The 23732-nt window shown below is 37.3% G+C and overlaps 1 pseudogene; it reads left to right on the forward strand.

The window, feature by feature from the left end:
• Window positions 1–1193: 1193 nt before the first annotated feature.
• Window positions 1194–1292, forward strand: LOC130041031 (uncharacterized; annotated as a pseudogene).
• The last annotated feature ends 22440 nt before the right edge of the window (window positions 1293–23732 follow it).

Raw genomic sequence — 23732 nt, forward strand, 5'->3', positions numbered from 1 at the left:
TTGTTGACATCACTGTAATGCGCCTTTTAGAGGTTCTATGATCTATATAAGGGGATCTTCAGGGCTCTCAGTGTGCTCATGTGCTTGAGGATTCCTGAGGCCTCCATGACATAAATCTCTTCCATGTAATAACCAACCAACCAGCCTGACCCCCGTTTCCTTCCATCTCCTGACCATCGCCATCGACCTCCGTGGAGTGGGGAAACGGCCTGACCGCCAGCCTTTTATTTTTTGTGTGTTTACACAGGTTCTGCTTCCAGTTCCTTCATGCATGAGGCTCCTTCAAGCTTGGGGAGAGTGGTCTTAAGCGTACCTATGGCTGGTTGCAGAGGTCTTCAGCTGCCGGGCCTCTACTCAGGGCAGTGTGGGAAACTCACCCCTCCCCGTCCAAGGGGCCCCGGTGGGGAAAGCCAGCTGCCAGGTCAGTAGACTGTCGTTTTAGACATATTTGGAATTAATTTTAGATCGAAAAGTACTTATGTGCTTAGTAATAAATTACTATACACTTGTTCAATCACCTCAGAGACCCAACTCTGCACAGAGAACTAGATTTTTAAATACAGGTCTGTTTTGCCTTTGTGTCATGACTGAGAATCACTCTCAGTAGATATGAAACTCACTATACACAAAGATTCACACAGGCTACATTGAGTCATCTGTGTAGTTAATGTGTGTTGGCCATTAAACTTCACTGAGACCCCTTTTTCTGTCCTTTACAGGAGCCTCATGAGTCTCACCTTACATTCAAGTTGTACTTGTAATAAGGTGGAATGAAATCAACAATATTCTCCTCACCTCTTCCTTCAGGAGAAAAATCCTACTTACATTCAAGGTGGTCAAATTGCAGACAACACCATCCACCTTTTCATGGAGATGTACACGGGACTGAGGTGAGAACAGCAAAAGGCTCTAGTTTATTGGTCTTAATGAAGGTTTCAGGGAAGGGAATTAAACGAGACTCATATACCATCTTCCAAAATAATTATTTTGTAAAACTGATGTCTTGGGTATGGTAAAAGATAATATGGTAAAAACCATATTTTTCTTGCTGGGACATTAAAGTTCTAAATCTATCTATTTAAGCTGCTTTGAAATACTTACCTTGATTAGGAATCACTGTCTGCCATAGGAGTGAGTAAGGACAGCACTCAAAGTAATCAGAAGAGAAAAATATGGAAAAATTAACTCCTACTATGTTTTGTAATATATATACTAAAATTGAAATGATACATAGATTAGCATGGTCCTAGCACAGAGATGACATGCAAACTTGTAAAGTGTTCCATATTTTTGTTGCAAGAAGAATTAACAGGGCGACTTTAAGCTAAGACAATCCCCACAAGTACAAAAATTCTACATAAAGATACCACAAATCCCCATCACAACAATCTCCTCAATGTCAATGGACTAAATGTGCCAATTCAGAGGCACAGAATGGGAAGATGAATTAGAAAACTGAAACCAACTTTCTGCTGCCTGAAGAAACACTTCTGAACAATCAAAGTAACCATGGGCTCAAAGATAAACGCTGGAAAACAATTCTTCAAGAAAGAAAAGAACACCTCCACAAAGCTGGAGTGGCCATACTAGTACCAGACCACATGGACTTCAGGCTATAGGTTATAAGAGACAGTGAAGGTCATTTCTTCATGATCATGGGATCTGTACATCAGAAAGAACTCACCGTCCTCACTGTAGATGCTCCTAATGACAGACCAGCAAAATACTTAAAAAAAACTTCTAATAGACTTAAAGAAAAACATTGATAACAACACAATACTAGTTGGAGATTTCAACACTACTTTTTCACTTCTCAATAGATCAAACAGACTAAAGCTCAGCAAGAAAATATTTTCTTTAAGGGAAGTAATGTACAACTTTTGGCTTAGAGAAGAAATCAAAGAGGAAATAAAAAGTTTCCAGAAACAAATGAGAATGAGGACACGAGCTACCAGAAGTTGTGGGACACAGCAAAATCAGTGTTAAGAGGAAAGAGTATAACTCTGCCAGAATTCATCAGGAAGAAAGAAAGGGCCTACATGAATAAATTAGAGCTCAAGATTTTGGAAAATGACCAACAAAAGTAGTCCAAACTAGGATGGAAGAAGGAAATAATAAAACTTGTACCAGACATCAATGAGCTAGAATCCCAAAATACAATCCAAAAGACCAATAAGAGCAAAAGCTGGTTCTTTGAGAAAATAAATAAGATCAATAAACCACGAGAAGCCTCTCAAATTAACAAAGAGAAAGAATTCTAATAAATCGAATCAGAAATGCAAAGAGGCATATCCTAATAGAAACTACAGAAATCCACAGGATCATCAGAGATTATATTGAGAATCTTTGCAGCAGGAAATTAGAGAATCTTGAATAAATTGATAAATTTTTGGTTTCCGATTACCTCCCAACGCTGAACTACGAAGATTTGGAATACTTGAACCTATCACTACCAAAGAAATTGAAATGATGGTCAAAATATCCCCCCAAACAGAATCCCTGGCCCATATGGATTCAATAGTGAAATATTTCAAACCTTTAAAGAGGAAATTCTGCCAACATTTTTTAAGATTTTCCAGGAAATTGAAGAATCATAAATACTCTCAAATAGTTTCTATGAGGCAAAGATCACCCTAGTACTCAAATCAGACAGACACACCACAAAAAAAGAAAATTACAGACCTATTTCCTTGATGAATACAGATACACAGATTCTCAAGAAAATACCAGCAAAGAGAATCCAGAAACTCAACAAAAGCTCACACACTATGACCAAGTAGGTTTAGCTTGGGGATGCAAGGATGGCTTAACATTCTCTAGTCAATCAACAGAATACACCATCTCAATAAAATAAAGATAGTCATATGATCATATAAATATATGTAGATAAAGCATTTGATGAGATCCAGCACCTATTCATGATGAAAAACTCTCAACAAAATGGGAGTTGAAAGTACTTTCCTCAATATAGTCAAAGCAAATTACCACAAACCCACAGCAAGCATTATTATCAACGGGGATAAACTAAAGGCTTGGAGCAGAAATCAATGAACTAGAATCCCAAAATACTATCAGGTATAAAACAAGTTACCCACTCTCACCACTCCTATTCAACATTGTACTTGAAGTATTTGCCATATGATTTCGGTAAAAAAAAAAAAGATATCAAGGGCATCCAGATAAAAAAGGAAGAACTCAAGCTTTTACTATTTGGAGATGACATGATACTATACTTAGAAAATCCCAAAGAATCTACAAAAAAAGCTCCTGGGAACGATAGATTTGTTTAGTAAAGTAGCATATTACAAAATCAATATCTGGTACTCCATGGCTTTCCCATATATTAATAATGAAAGATAAAGAAAGAGATAGAGAAAAAACAATCCCATTCACAATAATTCCTCAGAAAATCGAGTATATTAGAATCAACTAAAAAGGTTAAGGCACTATACAAAAAAAAAAAACCCTACAAAACACTACTTCACGAAATAAGAGAGTATATGAGGAAATGGAATCACATCCCATGCTCATGGATTGAGAGGTTTAACGCTGTCAAAATGGCAATACACCCAAAAGCTCTATAAAGATTTAATGCACATTCTATAAGGATACCATAACATTTTTCAAAGAAATAGATTAAACACTCTTGAAACTCATACACAACAATAAACTCCCATGAAGAGCTAAAGCAATCTTTGGTAAAAAGAAGAAGGGAACACCTTCCCCAACTTCAAACCCAACTACAAAGTTGTAGTAATCAAAATACCATGATATTCAGATAAAGACAGGCCTCAGATCAATGGAATATAGTTAAATATCCTGACGCTGGCCCTCAGATTATTATTACCTAATCTTTCATAAAGGCTCAAATCCATCACAGGTAGCTTGCCAGGCTCTGCCGTGAGGGCTAGATAATCTCGGTAGCTTGCCCGGCTCTCCGAGAGGGGCGGAGGAATCGAACTCGCGTCGGACATGTTGGCTGCAAGGCAAGCGACCTACCCGCTGTGCTATAGCTCCAGCCCATTAGATGTATTCGATATACCAAACACAGTAACAACAAGTCTCATGATAGAGACGTTATTGGGCCCGCTCAAGCAAATTGCAGCCAACATGGCCGACCCGAGTTCGATTCCGCTGCCGCTCTCGGAGAGCCTGGCAAGCTACCAAGAGTATTTCGTCTGCATGGCACAGTCTGGCAAGCTCCCCATGATGTATTCCATATGCCAAATACAGTAACAACAAAGTCTCCAATGGAGACGTTACTGAGCCCGCTCGAGCAAATCGATGAACAATGAGAGGGCCTTTACCTTTACCTTACCTTCATAAAGGCTCAAGAAATATGAAATTGAGCTAGGAAGTCTCTTCAGCAACTGGTGCTGGGAAAACTGGACCAACTGGTGCTGGGAAAACTGGACAGCAACCTACAAAAAAAAATGAACTCAGACCTCTTTATAGTGCCAGGCACAAAGTCAGATCAAATGTATTAAAGACATCAATATGATACCTGAATTCTTAAGATATATGGAGAAAAATGTGGGAAGATCCCTCCATGATATTAAAGATAAGGGAAACTTCTAGAATGAAACACCACTGACCAAGGAAGAGAAAGTGAAGATAAACAAATGAGACTACATTAAACTTAGAAGTTTCTGCAACTCAGAAAAAATGGTGACCATGATAAAAAGAGAGCCCACATAATGGGGAAAAATTATTTATGCAATACCCATACAATTAACCTCAAAATTCTGACTGCTGTATCATTAAGAACACTAAATAGTTCCTGTGAATTTTATTCTTCTTCACATAAATTTACTCTAAAATATTTTAGATTTCCTTTTAAACAACAGATTAAAAAGGTAAAATTATGAGTTTTTATAAAAATTAAAAATACCCCTATACATAGCAGGTGCGACCCATAAAATAAAAAAGCAAGCAAGCAAGCAAGAAAGAAAGAAATTAAAAATTAAAAAATAATGCTGTTTGCAATGCTAAGGATCTATCCAAGATCATCATACAAAGGAAGGCAAATGCTCTACCCTGAGTTATATCCTTGTTCTTAAACATTTAAAAAGTTCTTAATTGATGTCTCATTGCATTTTCTTTTTTAAAAAATTCTTTTCTAAACATTCCTGGTCGCCAATGTACCTCATACTTTTTGACCCTCGCTTCTCTTCTATATTTGACCTCTAAGACTCAGTTGTCACCTTATCCATCCTATAGCCATGTTTCCCTTGGAAAAAAAATTCCAAGATCATGTCTGGCTTGCTTTAACTTGGCATAAAATGGAAACCTTATTTTCTGTATGCTCTCACGCTAGAGGTGATGTTGTTTTCGACCCAGTAGAACTCTTTTCTGGGAAGCTTTCTAAATGTTTCTACTTGACTTCAAAGTATCTAAAGGTAAGGCATCATCTTTTTTTTTTTTTTTGCATTTATGGGTCACACCTGGCGAAGCACAGGGGTTACTCCTGGCTCTGCAGTCAGGAATTACTCCTCACGGTGCTTGGGGGGACCATACAGGATGCTGGGAATCTCACCTGGGTAGGCCGTGTGCAAGGCAAATGCCCTACCTGCTGTATTATAGCTCCAGCTCCACCCCCCTCCCCATAATTCATCATCTTGAGGGCCTCAGATTTTTACCTTCCATTTGGAAACTTCATCTTTACATTGACACAGTAAATTGAAACCACAGAACCATTGAATGGCATGTTATAATGGTAGCAGCCATGAGCAAATATTGATAAACTATTAGTTGGCATGAACGAATTCTGTTTCAGAGGCTTCACTTCTGAGGATACCTGTCACTACCTCCTTTCTGTTACATATCCCAGGATCAGAATCTACATCAGGCCATCAGTAGAAATTGTCCACCCGAAAGCTAGCCTTCCACTGGGATCAGAATCCTTGATCCATCTAACTTGTAATTTTTCATTCATGATTTGTTGACCTTGTTTCAGGCGGAGGCATCCAGAGCATAAACTCAGCTTTCCCGTTGTTACCACAGGAAATCCAAATACCTAAGAATGTTATCATTTCTGACGCCACTGTTACAGATTTTTTTGGAATCCCACGGTAAGATACTATCATTAATGTTATAATATCACTGTTCTCCATAGTCCGGATCTCCCCAAAGTACTCTCTACCCTCCGCACTCCAAGTGCAGACTCCAGTTTATGATGCTCCTGAACGTACTTCTAATAGTTTCACTCAGGTTCTCCCCTAAAGTGCACAAGTTCAGTTCATACCACTCCAAGTTCTCATGCCTAAACTACCAGAGTCGGCTTGGTCCTCAAGCATGTGTTCTTCCTTGAAGAAACACCGTGCATCCTTTCTCTATGTCTCTCTTTGCGTGCTTTGTTAAACGAGTGTTCTCTCTTGAACATATATTGCATTCCACCCTACAAAGGTTTAACAAGTTTCTAAGTGTTTTTCAGTAAAATCTATTTTGCTTCACTAAACTGAAAATATTAAAACACCAGAGCATTGTTAAAACCAATATTTGTATCTTTTAAACCACAAATTTTGAAAATGAAAGGGGTAAATCAATGGAATACTACTCAGTTGTATGAAGTGAAATCTTAATATCTGTATAAAATTGGATCACATGAGGATATTATGTTTAGTGACATAAACCAGGCAAAGAAAGATAGGCATCATACAAGTTCATGCATATGTGGCATATGGAGAAAACAAACTATAAGTATAAAATGAGACAGACAAACGTCTAAAACAATATTTATATTCTATGATTTATAATTCAATTAATAATGGTTTCTCATACACATAATTCCATCATGACACTCCTCATTCTCTCAAAAAATAAACCCTCCCTCTCCCCCACACCCCCAGAATCCCTCCCTCCCAATCCCCTGTCTCAATTGTGTGGATCAGTTCTCCCCTTACATTGCCCTTGAACCTTTGTTGCTACCTTGCTGTTTGTCTTTACATACCACATATGAGAAAAATCTCTCTGTATCTGTTCCTTTCCTTAAGGCTAACTTTACATGCATGATATCCTCTAGTTTCATCCAATGTTGAAAATTGCATAATTTTGATCTTTTCCAAGCAATAAAAACAAACTTTAGAACCATGAGACTATTTAGTTACCAGATGGAAAGGTGTAATCAAAGTGGAAAAACTGAACAATGGCGAATGACAGAGTAGGCCTTTCAGTCGTGAGTGTAATATGATACATGCACGATGATTATGCATAATCCTAAAATTTATGAAATTCTAGTAATTCTATAATGTAATTTTAAATAATCAAAACAGTATTTAAATAACTTACATTTATCTATGATTTTGACGTATATTTTGTGTCAAACTATCAGAAATAAAAATAATGTGAGATAGAGATATTGTGTATCACTATATTTTAAATAAGAGAAGTGCTGAAAATTTCTGTGTCATTATGAACTGTCATATAAATTGACTCCAAAATTAAATTAATATACTCAAAGAAAAATAAAAGTCTACCAATTTAATCTTTTGCCTTCAGAGAGGTTCCCATCGGCTGATCTCTGGCAGACAAAACAATTTTTATATTATTTTTTTAAATTTTTATTACTGAAACACCATGAGGTACAGTTGGACATTTACAAATTTTTGTTCTTGGGTTTCGATTATACAATGATCAAATGCCCATCCCTCCCCCTGTGTCCATTTTCCACCACCATACATTCCAGTATCCCTTCCACACCTATACCCCCATCCCACCCTGCCTCTGTGGCAGGGCATTCCCTTTTGTTCTCTCTCTCCTTTTGGGTGTTGTGGTCTATAAAAGAGGCATTGAGTGGCAATTATATTCATTCCATAGTCACAATTTTTATTTTCAAAGGATTTCTTGGCAGAGATTTGGCATTCTCTGATAGCAACCAACTCCTTTTCTTCTGCTTTTTTTTCTAGAAATATATACTTATACTCAGACTGACTAGTCATGGCACCAAATTGACAATGTACTTGTTTTTACTACAGTTCTATTTCCTTATTACCACATATTATTAGCAATGGATAGAAAATAACAGGCCCAAATTTCTTGGGGGAAAGGGAAATGTTTATGCTTTTCTTAGTTTGGAAAATCCCTGTCACTAGTATAGGGACATTCATCTAAATTTGTAAACACAATGATTAAGAAGAGGTAAATCATGACTGTCACTTCAAGGAAGAATGGGATTTCAGCAAATATTCTTGCTTTCAGAAGGATGGCTCTGGCTTGGATGGGGGGCAATCATGAGAGCTGTGAGCTACCGGCAGTTAACACATGCTCTGAGGCTATGTGGTGACACTGTTGAGAAATGTTCAGAGCTCTGATTAGGTAGAGTCATGGGGGAGAATGGAATGATGACAAGAAAACAGAGCAACAGAACAAGATGATAGATTCCTTTGTACAAAAGTTTTCATCTCTAATATATTAATCTGTGAAAAAGAGAACCAACTTCTTATCATTCTTCCTGGCAATATATTATCCTTACACAGTGCTTCAGGAAAAAAAAAAACGCTCCCCTTGTTAGTTAATATAGCCTGAATATCTGTGAGGTCTTTGAACTCTCTCTATGTATACACTGCTGATGACTGAAACAAATCTCTCTATTTAACTATCTAAACTGCAATGGTCTCACCATTTAACTCTCTAAACTCTGATGGCTCCAAATCTTCTAAGATCAGCTTTCATCTCTTCCTTGATATCCAGGCTTCTCTTCCCATCTGTCAACTCTCCCTTTCTTTCTCCATCTCTCTACCAACTATGGTCTCCCTGCCAAAATTTGCTAAGACAAGCTTTCTTGAAATATAGACGTAAGTTGACTTCTCTTTTTTAAATTTAGGCAATTTTGATTTTCAAAGTCATTTATAATGGAGTTTTGTCATACAATATTCCAATTCTAATCACACCACCAGTGTCTGCATCCCTCCACCAACAAATGATCCATTTCTCCCTGCATTCCCATCGATTTCCTTGACAAACACATTTTGAAGTTTAACTATTGTACTTTGGGTTCCATACTTACATTAGTGTTGGCATTGGTGGTTAAGGCATACACCTCAAATTTTTCATGCTGGCCTTCCTGGATTTATTCCCACTGACAAAATGTAGGGGAAATATATGAGAACATATCATTAAGCTCCAAATTTTTCAAATATCTTTAAACCGTTCTGATCGAAAAGAAAATAGTGTAAACTGGAGGGGACAACCCCCTGGCAGCCTGAAAAGTCTTTTCATTTTTCCACAATAAAAAGAGGAAATCAGTGAAGGAGGTCTGGCATCACGCAAGTTAGCTGACCCTGCTGAGCTGTGGTCAACAGGGATTTTTGTGCTCTTCTCCCATTCCACCATAAATCCCAACCCCATTAGTTTTGTCTCTTAAGTCCGCATAAAATTAAAAAAAAATTTACCACACAGGCACCCATGTAATGAGACCAGCCAAGGTGATGAAAATAAATTTCAGCAAACTCATAGGTTAGTCATGGTGGTAGAAACTAAATATCATGTTTTTGTATTGAATCTGCAGGAGACACAAATTACAAACTTTTTCATGATTCAGTTTCATTCATAGGATATTTCAACACCCAACCTCCACTAGTATAAAGTTCCATTGCTAATGTCCCCAGTTTCTCTCCCACCACTCCCTCTCCCAACCTCAAACCCCACCTGACAGCCTGCTGTTTCTACACTAAGGCAGGCACCTCTTTCTCTCTCTTTATCTCTCTCTCTCATCCTTTGGGCATTATGGATTGTAATACAGATACTGAGAGGTTCTCACGTTTATTTCTTTACCTACTTTCAGCACTCAGTTCTCACCCAGAGTAATCACTTCCAACTATCATTGTCATAGCAGTCACTTCTTTATTCCACATGCCTGCCTTCAGCACTTGTGGCAAGCATCCAACCATTGACCAATTCTCCTGGCCTGTGTTTCTGCTATCCTTGGGTATTAGTCTCATATTCTGTTTTTTTATATCCAAAAAACGGGTAGTTCAATCATTATACCCCTTTCCTTCTGACTGATTTCATTGAGCATGATATTCTTCCGTGTACATTCATTTATAAGAAAATTTCATGATGTGATTTTCCTGCCAACTGCGTAGCATTCAATTGTGTAGGTATAACATAGTTTCTTCTGGCTATTGTGAATACTACTGCAGATGGTATTTCTGTTATAAATATCATGTTTAATGTAGCTTACATAGGAAAATACTTCCCAAGTTCCAAACATACAGAATACACTTACAAACCCAATTTTTTTATTTTTTAAATAATATAATTGATTATGATGCTTTCTAAAAAACTGAACTTATTTTAAAAACTCAGGGTAAGCATATTCTATAAAAGAAAAAAAATAATGATCTTAAGATAGGACAAGAGCTACGTGTTCTTGCTCCTAAAAGATCCATGTGTTTCTTGATATATTGTCAATATCTTTCTATAGCCTTAAAATTCTTCAACTTCATTTCTGAACACTATTTAAAGTTATATTAATTTAATAGGTGTAATCAGCTTTATAGAATATTTATTTGTTTCTTTCATATTTTGCATAAACACCGTTTGAATTAACCATAGCACTGTAGCACTGTCCTCCCATTGTTCACCGATTTGCTTGTGCGGGCACCAGAAACGTCTCTATGGTGAGACTTGTTGTTACTGTTCTTAGAATGTCGAATACATCACATGTAGCTTGCCAGGCTTTGCCATGCGGGAGGGATACTCTCAGTAGCTTGCCGGGCTCTATTAGAGGAGCAGAGGAATCGAAACCAAGTTGGCCGCGTGCAAGGCAAACGTCTTACCCACTGTGCTATCGCTCCAGCCCATATATAGATTTATACATATATATGTGCATTTACACACACATACATATCTATATATTCCTCTTACACGTCTCATGAGCTCCAACACATATTTCTTCCTCCTCCAATTATTTAGTACATCTCTCACCCTACTTGGCACACAACTAATTTTCCGAGTGGCCTCAGATGCATTTCTGAGGCCAGGATAAGGCATGCATAACACATAAATGCAAGGGAGGCAAAAAGAATATGTAGATAAATTTCATATGGACATATAATTGTGATGACTAGTTTCCAAAGTGTATTCGCTTCAAGTACAGACTTCCTCATCTCAGCAATTGTGTATTCATACTCCATGCACTGTCAAATATCCAGCTAAAGTCCACAACCAACTAACAATACTCCCCTACCAATTTCAGTCATTTACTTCCCCTATTGTAAGGACAATTCTGATGTCAGAGTGTAAAGGTTTGATTTTCTTTTGTTTTATTGGTGCATTTAGATTTTTTTCTTTATAATCCAGAAACAAATCAAATATTTTTAAAAAAAAAAATAAAGGACAGGAGGTGATATCAGGCAATAAATGAAATAGTAGATGTGGCTGAGAATCATCAAGAGTCTTTCAGGTCAGTGTGAGGAAAGGTACATCCATTTTCCTTCCCAGCATATTTCCAAAGGGCGGGCTTGGAGCAGGATACATGCTGGGAAGAAGCCCAGGAGACTAGCAGTGTCTTGAACATCTAGGGGCCTATTTTCTTCTTTGAAAATGTAATGGTATTGACCTCCATTGCAAACCACAGCACCCTAAAGCAAAGAAAAAGCAAAAGGGAATGCCCTGAGGTGGGGCGGAGTGGGGGAGATTGGGGGTGGGACGGTCACTGGGTTCCTTGGTGGTGGAGAATGGGCACTGGTGGAGGGATGGGTACTTGATACTTGTATAACTGAAACCCAAGCACAAAGGTATGTAAGTCTACAACTATACCTCATGGTGTTTCACTAATAAAAATAAATCGAAAATAATTTAAAAAATTAAAAGTGCTATCGGCTGGTATAGGGAAAAATGTAATGGTATTGACTAGATTACAACAAGATCATTTTTAGTTATAGGATACTATGATTCATCTTTGATTCACTGATTGATACTTTGAAATGTCCCAGTTCATTCTCATTCAGAGAAGTTATTTATTTCTTCGAGTATTGATTTGTACAGGGAATTTCTAACAAAATTCTTTATATAATATATATTCAGGGACTCAATGATAATGTTCTTATTACCATTTTCAAAGAATACAAAAATACACTTTTAATAAGATTTTCTTGGTTCTCTATATAAAGGCTAAATGACAAAAATTAAGGTTAACTCAAGATTTTCTAAAGTGCATTACATTAGTACTGGAAAAGAAATTTTAAAAGACTCTGGGAGAGGGGAGGAGGAAAAGTTATGGATACATAAGGATTCGTACAAGTCTTTGGGTGTAGGGGGGCAGGGCAGTGACTAGAAAAGATGGGATCACACTCAGCTATGTGATCTAATCTCTATATATATATTCTCTAAATTAGATACCAGCGATGTATCCACACAGGTGTATTCATATGACTATCATGTACACTAGTGAGATCCAGGGAAATAATTCTTAGCACTGACATTCTTGAAATTTATGTTTTAATCTGGTTTTTATGATTAAGTTGTTATGATTTCATAGGCAGTGTTTGTTTCCTTAACCAACCTGGAATGTCTTTAAAAGACCAAATATAGGATCATTCTTTCATTTTTAATTAAATATAGAAAATGCTGAATATACAGGTTAAATGGAGAAGAATATCTTTTTCAATAGTCTATCTGGGACACTGTCCTTTATTCGTTTTATTAGGAACTGAATGTGGTACACTATAATCTCTAATTCCATCCCTAAACCTCCTTTCTCTATTTGTACCAATCAAGACACACTTTACTTTAGACCTAGTTTTCAGTAATCTCAACTAAATATTAAAGTAAAAAATAAGTCTGATCAATAATTCTGTTATCCAGCAGTTATTTAAGATGCTTACACCAATGAACAGAATATTGAGAAAGAAATGAATACTCCAAATTCTATTTGAAGAAGGCACAGAATACATGTTGTAATTGACCATATAAAAGAAAGAAAATTAAAGTAAATTCCTTGGTAATTTCTGGAAGTCTTGGAACCATGTTGTCCATGGGGTAGTCAACTAGCTAAGTCTTCCTTAACTTGGATTTCCCTTGTTCACATCCCTGATATCACTCTTTTCCTCCTCAGATCTCATTCCCAGTAAATCATCTTCCCACCAGATCTTGTTTTTTCAAGCTTTGTTTTCAGAGGAACCCAAATTTCAAGCCCTTCTTTTTGCACTTATTGTCTCTTTTCCCATCAGTTCAGACTTTTCTCCCAACATTTTTTGCTCAGTGAATATAACATTCCTTCAAGACAGTTGAAGCTTGTTAGTTTTAAGAGATTACTGGGATCAATTTCCTCCAGCCATACATTAAGGTAGCAAAACACTTTTCACGTTTTTCTGTTCCCAGCCAGTCAACTACTATTTCCTGGGAAAATCTATTAACTGGTTAGTCTCAGGTCAGTCAGAAACTGCGTTCATTTCCCCCCATTTTCAACAAAGTAGTTACTGGTACCAAGCAGAATTAGTTAAATATATGTTCCTGTTAACATATCTTTGCACTTGGGATCCATGTGAACACCTTCCACCTGCCTTTTATGAAAGGTGGTCATCCAGTTTGCTTTTCCGGTGGCATTCTGTTTCTCACTATTACTCTCCACAGCTAAGTGATGTGAAAATGACATATTTAGTAAATAGTATGATTGAAAGCTCCAGAAGGAATGCCAGCCCTTTCAGCTCTCTGGGTCTTATATGTAAACTGTTCTTTAGAACCTATCTTATTTTCGTATTTTTCTCTTGAATTTCATTTAGAAAAAATATTTTAACGTATTTGAAAAACATCCACCAACTATCCCATGATGATCACCAGATTTCCACTTCCCTACCCTTACCGGTTTCCTTTCCATCCATCCATCACCCCATTAACTCTCCTAGGACCATCTCTTTCCACCACAACCTTCCAGGCTCAAGGTCACCTGTTACTAACTGCTTTGGGAGTGGTGACCTAGGACTCATGTCTTTGTACGGTACTTACCGCAATGCAGCCATAACGCCATTTATAAAGTTGGTTCTTGTGTGAGCTGCAGTTAAAAGCGATGTTTAGGGAAAACTACAGACACCATGGACCATGGAATACCAAAGAACAGCCCCAAAAGCTAATATAATTTGATCTCCCCCCACCAGAAATTTCCTCATAGCAGACTTGGCTACCTTGGGGTGTTTACAAATCCAAAGACTTACAGAGGCAATGGACCTAATTGTTGAAACACGCTAGTGAAGTGTCACCGTAACAGCAACTCTGAATATTGTTGGGATAAGTGAAATGGTGCAGTTAGGGATGCTGAACAGAGGGCCTGAGGACATCGTGACTTATCTTTGCATCTCCCAGAAGCTTATCTTCAGGCTTCATGCTGCAACTGTTCTCTTGGCTTTGCCCTGTATAGGTCATCCTTGAATGACTCTGAGGGCGTTGATCACTCATCTGGTAGGTTTATTCCCCAGTGTTTGTGTTCGCATCCCCCAACCTTCATTTATGGATAGACCCCCCAAACCTTTTAGTGATGTGTCTCAAGTTTGGTTATTTTCCAAAGGTGGCCATGAGGCGTAAACACAGCTTCCACGGAGAATTTTACTTCTCTTCTGGTCATCTTAGACTCATCTGCCTTCCTCAGCCTATTCCAAATTTGGACAGAATCCAGCATGTGTATGCCTAGGTAGAGGCGGGGCTTTTTAACGGCCTCTTGGCAAAGCTCAGGTTGACTTTTCTTGCATTTCATCTAATGTTTGGAGGGCTTTTCTTCTGCCTTTACCTTGTTCCCTGGCTGCTTATACTCCTTAGCTTTCTTAGAGTTTTCTATGGTGTTTTTTATCTTCTCCTGCCCATGGCTCTTTGTCTTGCTGATCCTGCTGGAGGCAGCTTTGTGAGGTTTGCTGTTAGTCTTGGCCGTGGTCACAGGACACCTCTCACTGACTGCAGCATTAGGAACAATCCCCGCTCCCCCTAGCAAGCATTCTCGGACCTTTGGCTGGATTTTGGTCTTGGGTTCTCCGTCAAGAGGTTCAGAAGCCTCCTTTTTGTTCTTCCATTTTGCATGGGAGGTCCCCTTAGTGACACTTGAATTTTCTTGCACCTGCTTCAGAGTCATGGTGTCAGTGGTGTTCATTACCTGCAGATCTTTTCATTGATTTAGGTCTACTGGGATCGGTAGGTATCCAGAGGTTTTGAAAGCCCAGTTTTCATCTGATCAAAATTCTTAACCTTTTGTTCCTGAGTTGGAGTTGGGGTCAGCCCCAGGTTATTTTGGTATGGAGATAATATGGGAACTTCCCCAAATTCAGGTGGTGGATTACTCTCAGATCTTTGAATCCTGCTACTGCAACATGTGGGCAATTTGGAAATTTGTGTCAGACCAAATGTCTGACCTGAAGGTTTCCATGCCAGAGAAGTCTCCATCCCCAGTAAATTCTTCAGTACAAAGGAAGGAAGGAAGAAATCAGTGCCTGCGAAATGAGATATTCCCTCCACAAAACTAGTGGTACAACAACTGTGCACCTACCAGCAACAGGCAAGGCATTGTTACTGGGTATTCTACGGATAATGGACAAGGCCCTGTGCTTGAAGATTGGAGGTAAATGTTGTAGTTCTTACTGTTTGTCATGTGGTGCTGTTGTTTTTTGGTTTTCTTTGTATTTGAGTTTATGTGTAACCTAACTTTAAAAATAAGAGACTTTGGACAGAGGGATAGTCCATTTGGTAAGGCACTGGCTCTGCGCACAGCTGACCTCAGTTTGATCTTTCGTATCCCGTATGATCTCCTAAGCATCTTCAGCAGTGATCCCTAGCACAGACCCAGGACTAATCCCTGAGCACTTCGGACTGTGACACAGATTCAACCTCCTACAAACAAAAGATTTTTTTTAAAGAAAAATTACAGTCTTTTCAACTAATACGTGCCATACAGAGCTTAGCATTGTAATGTATTTTACTCTCAATTTATTCACTTTCATGGAAAAATAAAAGGACGTTAATATCATAGAATAAGAGTATGGATGAAGCACTAATTCAGCATGATATTTGCGCTGAAATACAGTTTGTAGGTTTCATGATTTGAGACAGAATCTCTGAACCACAAGTGTATTCAGAACCTTTGCTGTTCATTAATGGAAGGGAAAGTTAAAGAGGTCCCATTACAATAAGAGTTCTGAAACTTCTTAAGAAAATAAGAAAATACTAGTTTAAGACATGTATTTTACTTTTGGTGTGGTAATTCTGGAGGACTGCTGAACTAGAACAGTGTAAAATGTGGCATTCCCTGCCACAGAGGCTGGGTGGGATTGGGGCGATGGGTGTTGGGAAGAATAGTGGGATCCTTGGTGGTGGAGAATGGGTACTGGTGGAGGGATAGGTACTACATCTTTGTATAAATGAAATCTAAGCACAATAATTTGTAAGTCTACAACTATGCCTCATGATATTTAACTAATAAAAATTTTAAAAATATATGAAATAACTAGGGAAAAAATGTGGCATTCCTTTGTGAGCTCCTGAAGTTTCGTTATATGAAACCTAGATATCCATTATGCTATCATAACTTCCAATCTCCATTAGCAGCTCTTATGTTGAGTGTGAAAATAACATGTTGTAAAATGAGTGAGGGGAGTAAACATGAACTTAGTTTAGTTAACTTCATTTCATAAACTTAAAAATCTCAGTGTATTTAAATACCACCTGTCTTTGGACAGTTTTCCTCTTTTTTGACCCCAATTTTTGAATTTTATTTCCCTCCTCTCAGTTTAACTCACCTTGATAACTCGATTCTGTGATGGGTTGAGCAGACAAAGAGAAGTCGATTCCAGAGGAGGAGGTTGGTGTTTGGTTATTTGGCGGCTGGACCTCCTTCAGAACCATAACCATTTCTCTATATGAGTTGCTGTAAGCTTGGGGGGCAGAGCCGTTTTGTCCTGTGTATGACATAGAGTCATAGGACTGCAGGCCAGAAAGGAGAGTTCCCAGAGAGCCTTGATGATTGTAATACACCTGGATTCGGTCCTGGGGGAGAAGTGACAGACTTTGACTCTGATATGGAAACCGAGATGGTGTTTTCTCAACAAGACTGGCAGAAAGTGATGGGTACACAGACAGCGTGTTGTAGGTATCTAGGGTTCTCTCATAGCGAGCTGCCTTAGACATGGAAGAGACAGCGGTGTCTTGGTCAAGGACAGTCACAGAAAAGTCTCCCATAGAAAACTTCATTTCAGCACTTCCTGAATTATACCATTCCAAAACACTAGTATAGGAAGAAGCTGAGGTGGATATATGACTCTGGTTAAACACTCCAGATAGCATTGTTGTGCTGAAATGTTGGTAAAGTTAGGCACTATCCATCAGTTTTTGGAAAGAGGTGCCAGAGGCTGAGGGCAGGAGCCAAGAAGAACTACCAGCTGGAGCAGTAATCTGGAGTAATTGCAGACACTTCCTGTTAGGGAAGCTGCATCGTTCACCACGGGAAGGGAAAGCTGCAGAGTATGGGCAGTTCCCAATACAGATGGATTTTGAAAATTTTCTGTAAGGAACAAAAGGGTGATGAAAAAATTCTGTGAGACTAATAATCTCCTGCAATGCTGAGAGGAACAATATTAACTTAAAATTTAAGCCATTGAGATGCTTCTAGTACCAACACTCAATTGAGTTTCCAAAATTCCAACAATTTGGGGTGATTCAAAGCCTGGAATCTTTTGGCACTTTGTATATTTGATATCGTGCTCTCAAATAAACCCAGAACTGTAGAAGAACCAGGTGATCTTGTCCGTAACTGGATTTCTTGCTTACAGATAGTTTCTCCTTACCCTAGCAATGCCTGAAGCTTGCTCTCCTATGGACTAATATGTTATTTCCTATAAGGCAAGCTTTTCCAAACTAGGAAGTCTAGGAGAATGGGTAACATTCTCTGGACAAGAGGAAACCTGAGGGTCAGAAATGACAAAGCGACTTCATGTTTTCCAATCATTTTTGTTGGGCGTGGTAAGGAGTATAGTTTGGACCAATAACTGACAATGATCTTGGGCTCTTTCTGGCTCTACACTCTGGAGTGACCCCTTATAACATTCAGAAGAGTGTATGCAGTGACAGAGATTCAACTAGATTGGCTGTGTACAAGGCAAGTGACTCATCCCCTCTCCAGTACTATCTCTCTGTCCCTTATGAATTTCCAAGTTACGGAACCTAAGCATGTGGACTTTTTTCCAAGACTCTGCATGATCACTACTTTGCAGAAATGGTTAGGAAGATACCTTACTTTAATATAGGCATTTGGGGTCTTTACAACTATTACCATTGTAATCATCAGGTTTCCATTTGACTTGTGCAATGAATATCTGTTACTTACGGTTCACTTATGACTTAATCTTGTTGATGCATTGAAGGTTACGCTGAGTTTTGATCCACTTCAAAAATGACTACTTGAGTTTTTCCCAAGAAATGTTTTTGGAAGGAAAACTTTATTTAAATTCTGTGTCTTAAGTTGTTTATCTAAAATGTAGTTATTAATAACTCTAAGAATAATAATGCATACATGAATATAATTTTTCCATTTCCTGTGGTTTACATAGGAGGAAGTATAAAGAAAACATAATGAAAAATATGTATCACAGAACTGAAAAAGAAGTATATAGATATCAATGAAATCTGGGCTCTGTAGCAAGCAGCATAGTACAGTAAGTTATTGAGAGCAGACCCAAGAGTAAGCCCTGAATAACAGTGGATGTGGTCTCAAACAAAACCAAATAAAACAGTCCAATAAGGTTATTAATAAATTGTTCCACATATACAATATGAAGAGTCTATTCTATTTTAGAAAAAAACCTAGCCAAAAAATGGAATAGAAGGTGATTTTTGAGTGCACACTTTACCAGTCCATCAAACAGAAAAGATTTACCAGTAACTGCATAACAAAAAGAAAATAGGAATAAATGTGATTGTATTTCATAGACAAGAAATGTTTTAAATGAGTAAAATACAGAAAGAAACTTCAAAAGTACAAAAAAATTATTCTCATCAATATCTTTGAATATTAACCAGCAAACAATACCTGTTAAACATAGCATAGGATTTCACTTGATCACACAAGAAACACAAAAGTTCATTTAAAAAGTGATCACAAAATATTACAAATTTAATTTCAACACCTAGATTAGAATTATCTTTTTCAGTCAGGAAAACGCTCTTCTCAATGTTTAATAAATGAGCACCAAATCCAATAAAATATCTTTAATGTAGGAAAACTCAGAATTCACAAATATGACAAAAATATGCAACTAGACATGTGAGACTTGATTTTTCTATGTCCTCTTAGGATCTAAAAACAGAAGTTGACTATTATCAAAATATTCTCATGTAAGGAAGAAAAAATCACATGAAATAATATTTGTAAATATGACAAGCACCTTTAACCTGGAACCTACTTACCACACAAATGAATCAAATCTCCTGATTCAAGTTAAAATATACCATTTTTTTTTAATTTAAAGGGCAGCGAGTACATGTACTTAAAAACCAGAACGTAATAAAACCATTGAAGATTCCGTTTTCTTCCACCGCCTTAAATAAGCACTATTAGGTATTTATGGGAAGCATCACTTCTGAAGCAGGTTTATATGCCAAATTGCCAAGTACCATGTACTGTGTTCTAAGAGATAATAAGGAAAAAAGCCAGCAAGGATGGCTTTCTGAAAAACTGCTTTTCTTATGGTACCCTATTCAAGGCATAGTATACTTTCTAGTCCTGGTATTTTTTTAAGTAAATTGCTTTGACTTGTTCTCAGTGTATTTATCTCAGAATATTTAATATGTATTCTTTCTTTTTTGATTTTAAATCTTTGGTTCTCTTCAACATTCTGTTCAAACATTTTCCCCTTCCTTGATAATCGCTGTCTATATTCTTTCTTTCTTTCTTTCTTTCTTTCTTTCTTTCTTTCTTTCTTTCTTTCTTTCTTTCCTATTTTATTCTCCCTCATATCGTCTTGGATTCTATTGGTCAATATTTGAAGAAAGTGATCCCAAACTTTCTTACCTTTGAGGGCTTGCCTCTCTACCACTCAGCACTCCACACCTTCCCCATGCCCCATATTTTCTTAATACCTGGTTTAAATAGAAAACTCATAGATCAATGATTATTACTGTGTAATGGCACTATATTTAAAATACTGAAGTATAAATACAAGTGGAGAGACCATTACAGAGAAAACATTCTAGTATATATTAACAGTTTCCACAGCATCTACATTTTCTGTTTCTATAAAAATACTGTATCTGATTTATATTTTTTCAATGGATATAATGTAAAATTCACTATTAAAAGGAAAAAGAAACACAGAGAATCAACACTCATACATATATATATATATATATGTGTGTATTTGAGCTTGTAAACATTTCTAAAATATAATGTAATCAATGAGCAAAAGCACTTTGTATATGAGAGAACGAAAGCCAATGTCTAAAATCACACAGCAAATGTCCAAGTCAAGCTAAAATGAGGCTTATAAAATTCTACTTGAATACTTTCTTTCATTACTACATGTTGTTTTTATTTTACTGCTAAGTTTAGGGATGATATATCTAATGAAAAGTGTTGAAATGTATTATTCCTTACCTGCCATGGTCAGAGAAGAGGAAATACCGATGAAAGGTAGACGAGAAGAGGAGACGGTACGAGAGTACGTCTGAACACTGAAGCGGCTTAAGACCACTAGTGTCCAGTACAGATGACTGGTCACTGGTGATTGGTGATTGGTCACTGGTCACTTGCCATGATGATTCAAATTTGTTTACAAACAACTGCATGGGAACCCCAAGATTCTACCAGTTGGTAGTTGGATGGGTGGGAGAATGATGTCATAAAGTAGGCAGTTGAAAGGTAGAGGCTAGCCAATCAGGAGGTCAGATTCCCAAGAAGAAGACCGGATTGGATAGAGAGAGATGCAGAATGAAGCAGGCTAAGGAAATGGAATCCTATAAGACAGTTATAACAGTTTCACCTTCGTCAAACTCTTCTGTTAGAAAAATACTCCCATTATACTCAAGAGCTTACATATTTCATTAATAAATCAAGAAAATTACTAAAAAATCGTTTATATTGCACTGTTAAAGAAACAACATTTGGTATTACTAGTATATTTTATATAACGTTTAAAGCACAGCGGGTAGGGCATTTGCCTTACAGGAGGCCAATCCTGATTCCGATTCCTCTGCCCTTCAAGCTACCCAGAGTATCTTGTCCATAAAGCAAAAGCTTGGCAAGCTAGCCATGACGTATTCGATAGGCCAAAAACAGTGGCAACAAGTCTCACAATTTCTTGTAAGATGTTACTGGTTCCTGCTTGAGCGAATTGAGGCATCGCGGGAGCATAGTGCTACAGTGCTATGATTGAAAAAAAATGGTGGTTTCTTTCAATATGACAACACTTACTATGATAAGTTGTAGATGAATCGAGATATGTTAAAATGTAAATATAATGAGAAGAAATTGAAAATGCACAGGTATCTTATTTGTACAAAACAAACAGTTGTTCTCAGTTTAAAACTGTAGAAGATAATGAAAAACATATGCTCATTTGTGTCAAAATTTTGCAATCTGAAAGAAAAGTTTAAAATTCAAATTACGTGATCAAAAAACAAGTAAAACCAACAAATTCTGGCAATTAATATGATAGGCAAAGAATGAATGTTTTTAATAAATTAGTGCTGTGAAATAAATCAGTATTTAGCTAGTAAACTTGTATAGAAAAAATAAGCATAAACTATGATCATATAATCTGTATTGAAAGAAGTGTAAATGACTAGTAAACACAAGAGCAATTTCCTTTTTTTTAATTTTTTTTTTTTTTTTGCTTCTTTAGTGAACCACCATGAGGTACAGCTGTAGACTTACTAGTTGTTGTGCTTGGGTTTCAGTTATACAATGACTGGGTCCCATCCCACCACCAGTGCCCATTCTCCACTCCAAACAATCCCAGTATCCTACCCAAACCCCATCCCCATCCCACTCTGCCTCTTTGGTAGGGCACTCCCTTTTGTTCTATCTCTCCTTTTGGTTGCTGTGGTCTGCAGAAGAGACACTGGGTGGCAATCATGTTCCGTTCATAGACTACTTTAAGCAAGCATCTCCCTTCCTGGGCAGATCTTCCCAGCACCCTTTATTGGGTGCTCCCTTCTCTATCTGTGCTGCCTTTACCCCTAGAGAATGCAGCTGGCCTCTAAGCCATGGAGTGAACAACCTGGTATTTATCACAGCTGTTCTTGGGTGTTAGTCTCTTATTTTGTTACTTTATGTTACCCAGATGAATGCAACCTTTCTATGTCTGTCCCTCTCTTTCTGACTCATTTCGCTTAGCATACTATTTTCCATGTAGTACCACACAAGAACAATTTTCAAGCTCACTAGTAGACAAAGAGCACAAATTAAAATGAGAAATTAAAATTTCCCCACAAATTACAAATATTTAAAAATCAGGTAATATCTTTTCCTAAAGATGATCAATATATCCTAGATATATCAAAAAATCTAAGAAAAAGTATGCCATGAATGTATAAAATATATGCAGATAATTTATTTGATTGGACCCCAGACTTAGTATAGGGGTTAAAGCAATTACCATGCACACAGTCAACCCAAATTAATGGCTGGCTCCACCAGGAATAACCCTTGAGCACAGAGTCAGAAGTCCCAAGCACCACATACTATGGCCCAAATACCCCCCAAAAAAGAAATATAATTTATCACTTATTACTATAAACTACAAATGTATTATAAAGTCCATTAGAAAATGCATTTTAATTTTTTAAAATGTATCAAAATGTACAGATTTCCATACCACACATATCACTACTTAGACAATGTAAGTAAATACTATTAAAAAACCATCTTCTTGGTCAATAGCAGACTATTAAGTTTGGGGACTTTCAAAAGTTATATAGGAATTAGCACCCTTAACCTTTATGTTACTCAAGAATCAGTTATATGTTTTTCTTTTCTTCCTTTTTTGTGGCGAATGGAGCGCACCCATATGTGTTCTGGGCTCACTTTTGACTCTGTATGCAGAGATCACTTCTGGAAGGCTCAGGATTCTGGGGATTGAACTCAGATTCGCTGCATACAAACCCTCTACATATAGCACTAACTATGTGGCCCACATGTTTCTTTTTTAAATAACATTTTAATAAATCATTTTAAATAATTTTTTAAAAAACATTTTTAATGAAACATTTCATTAAAAAGATTAATGTAGGGAAATACTCTTTTAATGATTAAAGTAAATTTAAAAATTAGAATAATACTTGGTAAAGCATAGGAACACAGCAGAAATATATGATGAAATATATGATGGTATATATCTTATTTGTAAATTTGTAACTGTAACACATTGTCCTTTTACATTTCAAGGATGAGATGAATCCTTAGAGTAGATTCGTTCACTCACAATACTATATTCTCTCCTGGATGCTTTTTAAAACTACTTGCCAATGTGCCTGTTTCTAAACTTTTTGAGTACTATAGCCCTCTTTGCTATTGTTAGATGTTTCTCTTGTTTTACTTTTACTTTCTGTTCCAATCTTAATGGTATCACCTTCTACTCAGTCAACCTAGCTAAACCCTAAGGTCTCTTCCACTTTTTCCTGCACAAGTCTCTGCTTTCTGACAAAAGGGAGGACCTCGGAATGCTGACATAAATCTAATACCCAGGGCTGCAGGAGATAGTGTAGTGCTTATGGAACTTGTCTCACATGCTCTCAATTTGACTCCCGGCACCACCGGATTGCCA

Source organism: Sorex fumeus, unplaced genomic scaffold, assembly GCF_029834395.1.
Source record: "Sorex fumeus unplaced genomic scaffold, SorFum_2.1 ptg000095l, whole genome shotgun sequence".
NCBI classification, from domain to species: Eukaryota; Metazoa; Chordata; class Mammalia; order Eulipotyphla; family Soricidae; genus Sorex; species Sorex fumeus.